The 11,518-nt window shown below is 48.5% G+C and overlaps 2 pseudogenes; one reads left to right on the plus strand and one right to left on the minus strand.

Moving 5' to 3' along the window:
• Positions 1-816: 816 nt before the first annotated feature.
• LOC136526279 (protein ALP1-like) lies at positions 817-9,822 on the plus strand (annotated as a pseudogene).
• A 232-nt stretch (positions 9,823-10,054) lies between these two features.
• LOC136526280 (L10-interacting MYB domain-containing protein-like) lies at positions 10,055-11,392 on the minus strand (annotated as a pseudogene).
• Between the last annotated feature and the right edge of the window lie 126 nt (positions 11,393-11,518).

An 11,518-nucleotide genomic window follows, 5' to 3' on the forward strand; every position in this document is an offset into this window, starting at 1 on the left:
CTCTCCTACTTTACATTGTGGCAACCAATCGGGTGGTCTCCACTACCATGGTGGTCGAGCGCGACGAGCCGGGCCACGCCTATAAGGTACAGCGGCCAATTTATTTCATCAGTGAAGTACTCAACGAATCCAAGACCAGGTACCCACAGATTCAGAAACTGCTCTACGCCATACTGATAACATCCTGAAAGTTGAGACATTACTTCAACGGATATCATGTGGTGGTCATGACCGAGTACCCTTTGGGGGACATCATTCGCAATAAGGATGTGAACGGGCGCATCGTTAAATGAGCAATGGAGCTATGCCCCTTCTCCTTGGAATTTGCAAGCCGCACTACAATCAAGTCTCAGGCACTCGTCGATTTCATTGTCGAGTGGACAGACTTAAGCACGCCTGCCTCTCCGGGATCTAACGAATATTGGACGATGTACTTCGACGGCTCTCTCAACATTGATAGTGCGGGAGCAGGAGTTCTTTTCGTGTCACCATCCAAGGAGCAGCTCCGGTACGTCCTCAGGATTTATTTCCTGGCATCTAATAACGCCGCCGAATATGAAGCATGCCTGCATGGTTTACGCATTGCGGTTGAGCTTGGTGTTAAACGTCTCTATGTCTACGGAGACTCGGCTCTGGTCATCAACCAACTCAACAAGGACTGGGACACAACCAGCGAGAAGATGGACGCATACTGCAAATTGATCAGAAAACTGGAAGGTAGGTTCTATGGCATCGAGTACATACACGTGGTCCGGGACAAGAATCAAGCAGCAGATGCACTATCAAAGTTAGGATCATCCCGAGCCAAAATCCCACATGGCGTATTCGTCCAAGACCTGCTCACGCCTTCCATCGAAGAGGAAGTTTCCACGGCAGGCAAGCCTTCAGACCAGTAATTGGTGGCTATGGTTCCGGCGTCGAGCACCATCGGGCCGCCTCCGACCACTCATGAGCCCGACTAGAGAATACCTTTCATCAAGTACTTAACAGATGGCAGCGGTTATATTGATCGGACAGAAAACGAGCGCCTGATGCGTCGCAGTAAGCAGTATCTGCTCGTCGATGGCAAGTTATGGCGCAAAAACGCAAAGGAGGAAATCTTGATGAAGTGTATAACCCAGGAGGAAGGCGAACATCTCCTGGACCAAATCCACTCTGGCTCCTGTGGCAACCACGTGGCCTCAAGAACACTGGTCGGTAAGGCTTTCCGAGTAGAGTTCTATTGGCCGTCAGCAGTAGCCGACGCAGAGAAGCTAGTCCGCCACTGTGAGGGTTGTCAGTTCTTCGCCAAGAGAATCCACGTACTAGCACATGAGATCCAGACGATACCAGCCTCTTGGCCCTTCGCATGCTGGGGACTGGATATGATCGGGCCTTTCAAACCGGCTCCTGGGAAATTTACATGCGTCTTTGTACTGATTGACAAATTTTCTAAGTGGATAGAATACATGCCTTTGGTATAGGCATCCTCAGAGAAGGCTGTCACGTTCCTCGACCAGGTCATCCACCGTTTCAGCATACCCAACAGCATCATCACCGATCTGGGTACTTAGTTTACCGGGAACGCTTTTTGGGACTTCTGCGATGAAAGGAGCATAGTAGTAAAATACATCTCGGTGGCGCACCCTAGAGCTAATGGACAAGTCAAGTGGGCAAACGGCATGAGCTTGGACGCATTGAAGAAGAGGATGTATAGAGAAAACGACAAAGCTCTCGGAAGATGGCTCAAAGAGTTACCAGCCGTGGTCTGGGTCCTCAGAACTCAGCCTAGTCGTAACACCGACGTCTCACCGTACTTTATGGTTTATGGCACTAAGGCAGTCCTTCCAGCAGATATAGCTTTCAAATCAGCATGGGTAGAGAACTTTGACGAAGGAAGGGTCAATGAAGTACGGGAACTAGAAGTGAACAGCGTAGAAGAGAAACGGCTCGATTCTTGTGTACGTACGGTCAAATACCTTGCTGTTTTGCGCAGGTATTACAACAAGAACGTTAAAGAACGGTTCTTCATGGTCGGGGACCTGGTCCTGAAGTGGAAGACGAACCAGGCTGGCGTCCATAAACTCACAACCCCATGGGAGGGTCCTTTCATGATCAAGGAGGTCACACGACCAACGTCTTACAGGTTATCTCACCTGGACGGTACTGACGTACCAAACTCGTGGCACATCGACAAGCTTAGACGTTTCTATGCTTAACTACTGAGATATGTACTCCTCTTGTACTTTCGATTTACTTCAATAAAGCAATTATGATTTCTCCGACCACTCTAATGTGTCACTTTGAATTTTATGGTTATTCTAACTTAGCCAGTAAAAGCCGACCACCACTCCTTCTACGATTTTCGGAGCAGGCCCTATCTTCGGTTCCTCCCAACACGTGCATGGGATCCACTCTCTACGTTACGGGTGATCGGCAGGTCCCCCTTGGTTTGACTTGTCCACGTCTACGTGTGCATAGGTCACCGTACCTCACACTCTGACCACATGGCAAACTAGGGCCGCACAAACTTTTCGAGATGATGTGTCGAGCAAAATGGTACAACTAAACAGAACGTTAACATGTTCTCACTTAGTTACACCAAGATAAAGTTTCAAGCTTAAATACGTTTTATACAAAGCAAACAAGCTTATAATGATATACAGTTACGTTATTACAAGCTTGCCTGAAGAGGCTCAAGTTTACAATAACACAACTATGTCCTCCTTCTACAGCTCTAAGCCTGTTACATTGGCTGGTTGGGGCGCGTGGCACTTACTGCTCGCCGCTTCCGATATCCTACTCGAGTCTCGGGGACTCTTGTGCTAGTCGAGCTGAAGGGGATGGCCCCACCGGTGCCTGGCTGGTCGAGACCACAGGCTTCGTTGGTTGGCTTGCAACTGATGGCGTTTCCAGCTGACTTGTCGATGGCGTACCCTGTACAGGTGCTGTCCCACCTCCACACAGGTTAATGTCGCCAATTATCTTTGACGACAAGTCCAGCTGGGCCGTTCGAAGCTCCTCCGCCTTGTCTGGGTCTACCTCCTTTGGGTACCCAGCCTCCAGGCGCTTGAGATCGATCAGGGGGTAGTGGGCACGCACCATGCTTAGTACATGGGCACCCGTGTACTCACCCGCCTCCTTCACGAACTCTTGGAACCATCCCCACGCTTGTCTGCATCTCTCGACCAGTCCGAGCTGGGGTGTCCTTGGCTCTTCCTCTGTGAGCACCGGGTCGATAAGGTCGAGGACGGGCACAATGCCAGTTGCCACTTCTTGGCACCGGTTCTTCCACGTGTCCCGCTCCTCGGTGGCCTCGAGGCATCGTGCTTTCTAGCCGTCACGCTCTTTGATCATGGCCTCTAGGTGCCTCTTGGCATTGATTTTTAAAACTGAACACCGTACAAGACATCAAATGTAATGACACGACAAGACAAGGTGGGCAACAGAATGAGAAAAGTGGTCTGGAATACTTACTTTTCAGTTCCTCCTTCATTTTGGTGGTGTGGTCCTGGAGTTGAGACTGGCTGCGTGCCAGTTTCTCGTTGTCCTCCTTTAGACGACCACACTCTGCGGTCACGCGGCTATTCCCCTCTTAGAGGCGGGTTACTTTAGCTTCTAAGCCTGCATTACAGCTGTCACTACCAACAACGCAACAATACGTGTTACACACCTGCTGTGATAAAGTGACAACTTACTTATTTTTTCTCGCTCTTTGTTATTAAGCTGGCCGACCAGGTTCTGGTTCTGTGCCTCTAGCTCTGCCCTCTTCTGGTCGGTGGCTTCAAGTTGGTGGCGCAAGTGTTCCACCTCGGCCACCAGTTCTTTATTATTCGTCGTGATTCCCTCAATCTGGTCGAAGCACCTCTTTCGGTACTTCACGGTCTTCATCAAGTCTTGCATATAAACAAGCTAAGTCAGACAGATCGACTACATAACAGGGTCAAGTGGTCAAGCCAAACATACCTGGACATCTATCACCAGACGCTTTGCCGCCCATTCGACTCTTAGGGTCTCTTCGACCTCTGGGATTCCTTTGTGCATAACCCACTAGTCGTTCCGCCAGCGCGACACATATACATGTTGTCGCTTATCTTGGGGATGGCCCAGGACCTCTTCTACTTCGTCCTCTATAGCCTCTTGTTCAGGGGGCGGCGCTGGTCTAGAATCTGTAGTCTCCGCGACCACCACGGCTTTCCCATGAGCCATTGCATCGGCAAGAGTGCTCTGTGCCACCTCCGGCTGCTGCTCCTCGGCTTGGTCTGGTTCCCTTGGCGCCAAGGTATCCACCTCAGCAGGGTTAGTGCTTGGAACACTTGTACTTAGCTCGGCTATCTTCTCGACCAGCTGCTCGGGGACTGTCGTCGAGCTGCTCGCCTGCTGAGGTTTCGGCGGAGTTTCTTCTACAGGTTCCTCCATGGCTGGCTGCTGGGCAGTTTTTTCCGCCATTGCTGGCGAGGTCATGCCGCACCCGGCTAGCTGGTCGGGATTTTCGGTGGACGCCGACCTAATACACCAGAGAAAAGTTCATAAGACAATAGTATTCAATACAAATTATAAGCTTACATCAAAGTTATAGATACTTACAGCTTGGATGCGCGGAATGATGTGGCAAAGGAGCGTCTCTTCGACCGCCCCTGCTCCGCGTGCTTGGCAGGTTCCATCGGATCTCTTTCCACCACCGGTACAGGCACCGGGGTTTGATGCTCGACATTTCCCCCGCTTGTCCTCTGTGCTGCAGTGGTAGGTGATGCGATCACTACTGGCATAGAGGAGCCACCCTACTTCGTCGACACCATTTGCCTCCTCCTCTTTCGAGGGACGAGCCAGAAGATGTCCGCATCCTCTGCTTCGTCGTCTGAAAGGGGGAAGATGGCTTGGCGCTGTTTGTGGGCAGCCGGCCGCTTGCCAGCAGCTCTGGTCGATGCGTCCTCCGCAACCTCGAGTGCCGCCTAGTGGACGTCTTCGGTCCTGGCACTGGTCTAGGCGGCTGGGCTGGCAACTTGCGGCCAATCCACACCAGGGGGCGGAGACACGAACACTGCTGCCCGGTCACGACCATTATTCTAAGAAACATAAAAAAGATAACAGTCAATTTCCTGTTAGAACATGATTCTACAGGTACAAGGAACTATCATTTACCTTTGGGGGAGGTCGGGCTAGCTTGAAGGCGTGCTCGATGTCGTTTAACCTGACATAATTGGGATCGGCCAGGTTGAATAACTCCCCAATCCTGGCCTTGATTTCTATCTTGTCAAGCGCCTCTTTCCTGGTCCTTGTTGGATCTGCGCTTCCCTGGTACTCGAAGCTAGGATGTACCCTCTTCTGGCAGGGCTGGATCCTTCGGCTGATGAAGTTCCCGACCACACTTGGGCCATCTAGCCTTCCCCATGGGATCATCCCGAGCAGTTCTGCGATCTGCTCCAAGTTCTCGGGCTTCTCCGACCAGCTGTTCTTCTTCTCCGAAATCAGCCCCACGTCGCACAGGGTGATTGTGTTCGGCTCTTCACGGATGTAGAACCACTTCTTGTACCACTCATCCAGTGAGGTGTTCCAGGGGTAGTGCAAGTATTGGGCTTTCATACCGTCACGCAGATTGAGGTAGACGCCTCCGGCTATCTTCGAGCCTCCGCTCCCTTTCTTCCGCAGACAGAACAGGTGGCGAAAGAGGTCGAAATGGGGCTGGAAGCCACCATAGGCCTCGCAGAGATGGATGAAGGTGGAGACAAGAAGAATCGAGTTGGGATGCAGATTGCAAATCCCAATCTCGTAATACAAGCAGAGACCCTGAAGGAAAGGGTGCACTGGAACCCCAAAACCCCGCTTGAAGAAATCCTCGAAAACCACAATCTCACCTGGTTGTGGATCGGGGAAGCTTTCTCCTTCTGGCGCACGCCATCCCGTGAGTGCCTTGTTGTGGAGCACTCCCATGGCGACGAGGTCTTCGATGGTCTGCTCATTGCTCCACGACTTCCACCACTCCTTCACCATGACTCCGCCTTTCTTCTGGGCGTCTCTTTGCCATTAGTCTGTCCTTACTAAGGGGGTGGATGCGGTGGCGAGGGGATTGGTGATGATTTTTTGGAGGAATAGGGTTCGGCACGAGGAAGAAGAAGGTTGCGGCGGCGAAGGACAATGGGGATCGGTAAAAGTAACTTACCAGATCTATATTATAAATAACAAAGAGCTCCGTCGTTTCGTTCGCCTAAGATTCTTGGGAGACGTGTGCACACGCCGTAGATGGTTGTTCACACAACCTCGAGATCTACGCCAATAAACGCGCCCCATCGTTACCAGTGTACGCGCCTCTTCGTTGATAGTGTAAGAGGGCCCACACTGACGCACCTCCATATAGGTGCCAAGCGACTGTTTGCCAAAAAAGAGCAAGAAGACAGAGTGACGTACTATACTTGTCTGCTTTTTTGACCAGACGTGTCAGACTAGACTTGGCAGAGGAAGGAGATAAATAAATACACCAAATAATATACGAATGGCATTCGTATTTTCGCTGCATGTCTTGTGCTCAAGGATGGATCAGACTACTACAATGCTTGGGGACTGCCCAGACCACTGCCGTGCTCGGGGACTGCCTAGACCACTGCCGTGCTCGTGGACTGCCAAGACCACTACCGTGCTCGGGGATTGCTCTGACCACTGCCGTGCTCGGGGACAGCTCCTACCGGTGCATCTCGTATCGCATGTACAACGATTGGATTCTTAACTTCGGTGGAAATTCTATTTTAGACCCTGGCACCACGTGCTTGCATCACCTACTACCAGGCTCGGGGACTAAGTGGGCACACTTCACCTTGCGGTGAATGTGTTTTAATCGACCCCTGTGCTTTGAATGATTGTAAGGATTATCAATGTGCTCGGGGACTGTCCCGACCACTGCTCGGAGAATGGTTCTCCTCGGCTACATGTGGGTTGTACTCACATACAGTTGAGAGACATTTATTTAGACCTTGCTACAAGGTTCATACCTCGCCTTCTAGCAAGCTCGGGGACTATGTCGGTACGATGCACCTGCCGGTGCATCTCGTTTTTGTTTGTACGACAATTGGGTTCTCAACTAAACTGGGAATTCTTTTTAGACCCTGGCACCACGTGCCTACGTCACCTACTACCAGGCTCGGGGACTAAGTGGGCACACTTCACCTTGCGGTGAATGCGTTGGTTTTTTTGACCCCTACGCCTCTAACGTTCAAGGACGCTATGCTTCAAGACCACTTACATTTCTTTCCAGAAATACAAGTGGGCACACTTCTCAGGACGGAAATCTTTTTTTTTCTTAAGAGCACCATACATTCTTCGGACAACTTACTTCTCCGGCGATGACGGTGGTCAGAAATGTCAAGAACTCAAGCCTTACTTGTCGGAGAAGGTTAAAATGGCGTGTCGCAGCATAATACATGGTGCTCGGGGACTAGCTGTGGGGGTATTAACCCCTATACCCTTACGGCTAAGTTTGGGCCGGCCCGGATCGATGGGTCCGGTCCATCAAAAGACGACGTGCGGCCCAGCCAACCTGATCGAAGTCCCGCACAAGGAGTCAAGGGGGATTTGGCGATCAAGCGAGATCCTGGTCGGTTAGAATAGAAATCCTTATCCGGCCACATATGGCAATTGTAACTGGCTAGGATTAGCTTCCAGATCTATAACCCTGCCCCCCGGACTATATAAGGCGGGTAGGGGATCCCTCTAAAACACATCTCTCATTGACATACAACAATACAAATCAGACGCAGGACGTAGGTATTACGCCTTCTTGGCGGCCGAACCTAGATAAAACCTCATGTCTGTCTTGCGTCACCGTCTTGTTTGTGGCTTGTGCATCTGTCTGCCGACAATCTACTACCTTGGGCATACCCCTAGGTAGACTGCCGACCATATTTCGTCGACAGGCGGCTTGGCCCATTCATGACGCACAGCCGAAGGCCTCAGGAGATAAGGCAAGCAGACTAGCAGTAGCAGAGCAATGACGGCGCACTCCTAGCCTCCAATCACGCTCGCACGGCGGCTCCACCCCGTGCCCCCGCGCCGCTCGCCCGCTCGACCGGCCGCCCTCCGGTCCTCCATAGCTGCACGCCGGCGACGCGCGCGATCCGCTGGGTCCATTCCTTCCTCCGCGCCCGCGCTGCTCCACCGACCGCCCTGCCGTTGGCCCGCTGCCGCTCCGCCGACCGCCCCCGCTGTTGGCCCATGCCGGGACCGCGAATCGATCGAAGTCCAGACGGCGGCCGTGCCCTGCGCGCCTGGGCCCGGTGGCCTCCTACTACAGAGAGGGAAGTGATGCGCCTATATGCACACGCACATGTACAAACCACATCCTGTTCATCTCCAAACACAACGAGCTCACCTCCAATCTCTTCAAGAGCTCTGACCAGATACTTCATACGGTGAGTCATGAATCTCATAATTTTGTTTTTGTTCTGTACACGTCAATCTTGCTAGTGACATTTATTTGTTATTTCACATCTCGAATACCAGGTGGTAGCCATCTGTTTATAGTGAATCTGCAACATATTTGAGTACCCTACTTGGTTTTCCACTGTGTTAGTCATGGATCCAAACTATCGACGCCGATCACAAAATGAAGATGAATTCATGTTATTTGTTCTCCCTACCATAGAAGATTCATCAAAGCCATCATCTAGTAAAAAACCTATACATACATCAAAACTGTCAGGAGCTGAGCGTGTTCAAGAAATCTTAACAGGCTATGAGAGCCTAAGTAAAAGGAACTTCAGAATGGAAGTTGGTGTTTTCCAAGCTTTGGTCAATAAATTGCATGAGAAGCAACTACTTGATGATTCAAGGATCTCAGTAGAAGAGAAGGTTGCTATATTCTTATATGCACTAGCAAAAAATGCAAGTAATGAGACCTTGCAATATGAGTTTCAGCACAGTGGAGAAACAATTAGTCGTCATTTTGGAGCAGTGCTTGATGCAATTACACAGCTTACATGTGTATATATACGCCCACCTTTGCTACACCCGCACCAGATTTTGCAAAAACCAAAATTCCACCCCTTCTTTCAGGTATGAACAAATGCACTTGATTGTTTTCTTAAATTTCATACGTTCAAACAAACTACTTAAAGACAATATACCATATAAATAATGTTATTTTTTCTATAGGATTGTGTTGGCTGTATTGATGGGACTCATATACCAATGATACTTTCACTAGATCAGCAAGAACCATATCGGAATAGAAAGCAAACACTATCTCAGAATGTTATGGTAGCATGTGACTTCGATCTAAAATTTGTACATGTTCATGCCGGTTGGGAGGGATCAGCTTCAGATGCAAGGGTTCTACACGATGCACTTAACCATGGCTTTGAAGTACCTCCTGGTAATTTTTTTCTAGTAGATGCAGGTTATGCAAACACAACACAATTTCTTGCGCCATATCGTGGAACAAGATATCATTTAAAGGAACAAGGAAGAGCTAAGTAAAAGCCTCGATATTACAAAGAATTGTTCAATCTTCGACATGCACAGCTAAGGAACCATATTGAGCGGGCAATTGGCATATTAAAAATGAGGCTTCCTATTCTAAAAACTGGTGCACACTACCCGGCTAATAAACAAGTGGACATATCAGTTGCTTGTTGTGTTCTACACAACTTCATACGCCTACACAACGGAGATATGTTGTGGTCATGTACCTCCAATGTTGAAATTGATGCAAACCAGATTGTTGATGTGCCAGATGGAGATCTGAACTACAATGGTGACATACAAGCATTCAATAACGCTAGAGAAGCTGGGAATCAAAAGTGAGACGACATAGCATGAAGGATGTGGGCTCGTTACGTAGTACGAAGGCCTTAGTACCATTGTATATAGTGATATTAAATTCAGGGTCATTGTAGCCCTTGTACTCCAAATTAGCAACTTAATATATTCTAGTATTCTACTTGCATCTCTCTAAATAAAATCCATGAGATAGCACTCTACTTTTTTACCCCTCACTGTCATGGTATATACACCAAAAGAGCAACTAGCTACAACCAAGTTTACCAAAAGCTTTTAGTCTAATGCAAAAGTACATCTTGGCATCTCTCTAATCCTGAAACAAATCCTGAAGGTTTGTTTGCGCATGCCCAATTTCCCTTTTAAGCCAAGCCAACCGTAATTCATCGGTAGAAAATGATAAGAATACTTCCCTGTTCTCCTTGCATTTGAAGATGTCGGCTGCCACCAATATTTCTCCCATCTGTAGACCCTATAAGCGTTCAACCATACTGACACACTTGTTGATGTTGTATGGATCCTCCAATTTTTTCTCCTCAATAGTAGCAAATCGATCTATTTCTTCCTTCTTCAGTTTTAGGTATCTCTCATGAAATCCATCATCCGAGAACTTTGCTCTTTTGTTTCTTATTACCACGTCGAGAATCAGATGCCTCTCTATGCATGTGTGTGGAGGTAGGTGCAGCTTGTGGCTGATGGACATGATTAGATGAAGGCTGCGAAAAATCAAAGTTTGCCTCCTCTGTCTCTTCATCAAGATGAAACTGTAGATCTGATTCACCCAGAGCATTTAACGTTGGAGATGGTGAGTCATATGTGTCAGCCACTTGTGTTGTTTGTGTTGATGGAACTAACACATTCTTTGCTTTGCTTGCATAATGGTCCATGCCTTGATGGGTTCTCCCTTCGGCATGACGACCTGCAAGATGACGTGCAACAAAAAAAAATGATTACCAAATTTAAGAAATCAAAGAGACATGCAAATAAAAATGTGCAGAATATGTAAGCCTCACCATCGTACAGTGAAGATAAAGCATCATAATATGGGAATGACCTATCTTGCCAATGGAAAGCGTCCTTATTGTTGTTGCGAGCAGTAAAACTAGACCAAACACTTGCAGGCGCAGTCACCATCATTCGCTCAGTATCCCATCCAAATCCACTTTCAGCCAGCAAATCTTTAACACTTCGGTATGCTTTCTTCAAGTCTTGCTCCTGCTGTTTGACTTGGTTAACAGAATATGATGTACCAAACTTTGCATTCACGCGACGAACAATGTTTGTCCATGCGTCCTTACTCCAAGCATTATGTGTTCTGAAACCTGGCACATCATGTTCTTTTAAAAGATCAATAAGGAATAGTTTCATTTGGTGACTCCATCTGGCTCTCTTTGTGGTCCCCAAATTCACTACAGTTCAGAAGATTACATAGACTCTGTTTCATCAGGAATATGCAACTATAAATTATAGGCAGGGTACTGGTGCATCTGAAATGAGAAGAAGCATCACCTAGTTCCTGGGTATTTTCTGTAGACCAATGCTCATCGTCAGCATAATCAGACCATTGTGATTGGGAGTGGTGTTGTTGTTTATCAGACAAAGTGCGTTGATCAACCACATTAATATGAGTGGATCCTTTCCACGGCATCAGTACCCTTGCAATAAAATAAAGTATGTTATATGATTTAGGCATATAAAATATGGTAGAACAAACTACTTTGCATCAGTTCATTCTGCTTCTTGTAGCTGTAGGCTCCCGACGCTAGTAATAGCC

The sequence above is a fragment of the Miscanthus floridulus genome, chromosome 19 (assembly GCF_019320115.1).
Source record: "Miscanthus floridulus cultivar M001 chromosome 19, ASM1932011v1, whole genome shotgun sequence".
In the NCBI taxonomy this organism is placed as follows: Eukaryota; Viridiplantae; Streptophyta; class Magnoliopsida; order Poales; family Poaceae; genus Miscanthus; species Miscanthus floridulus.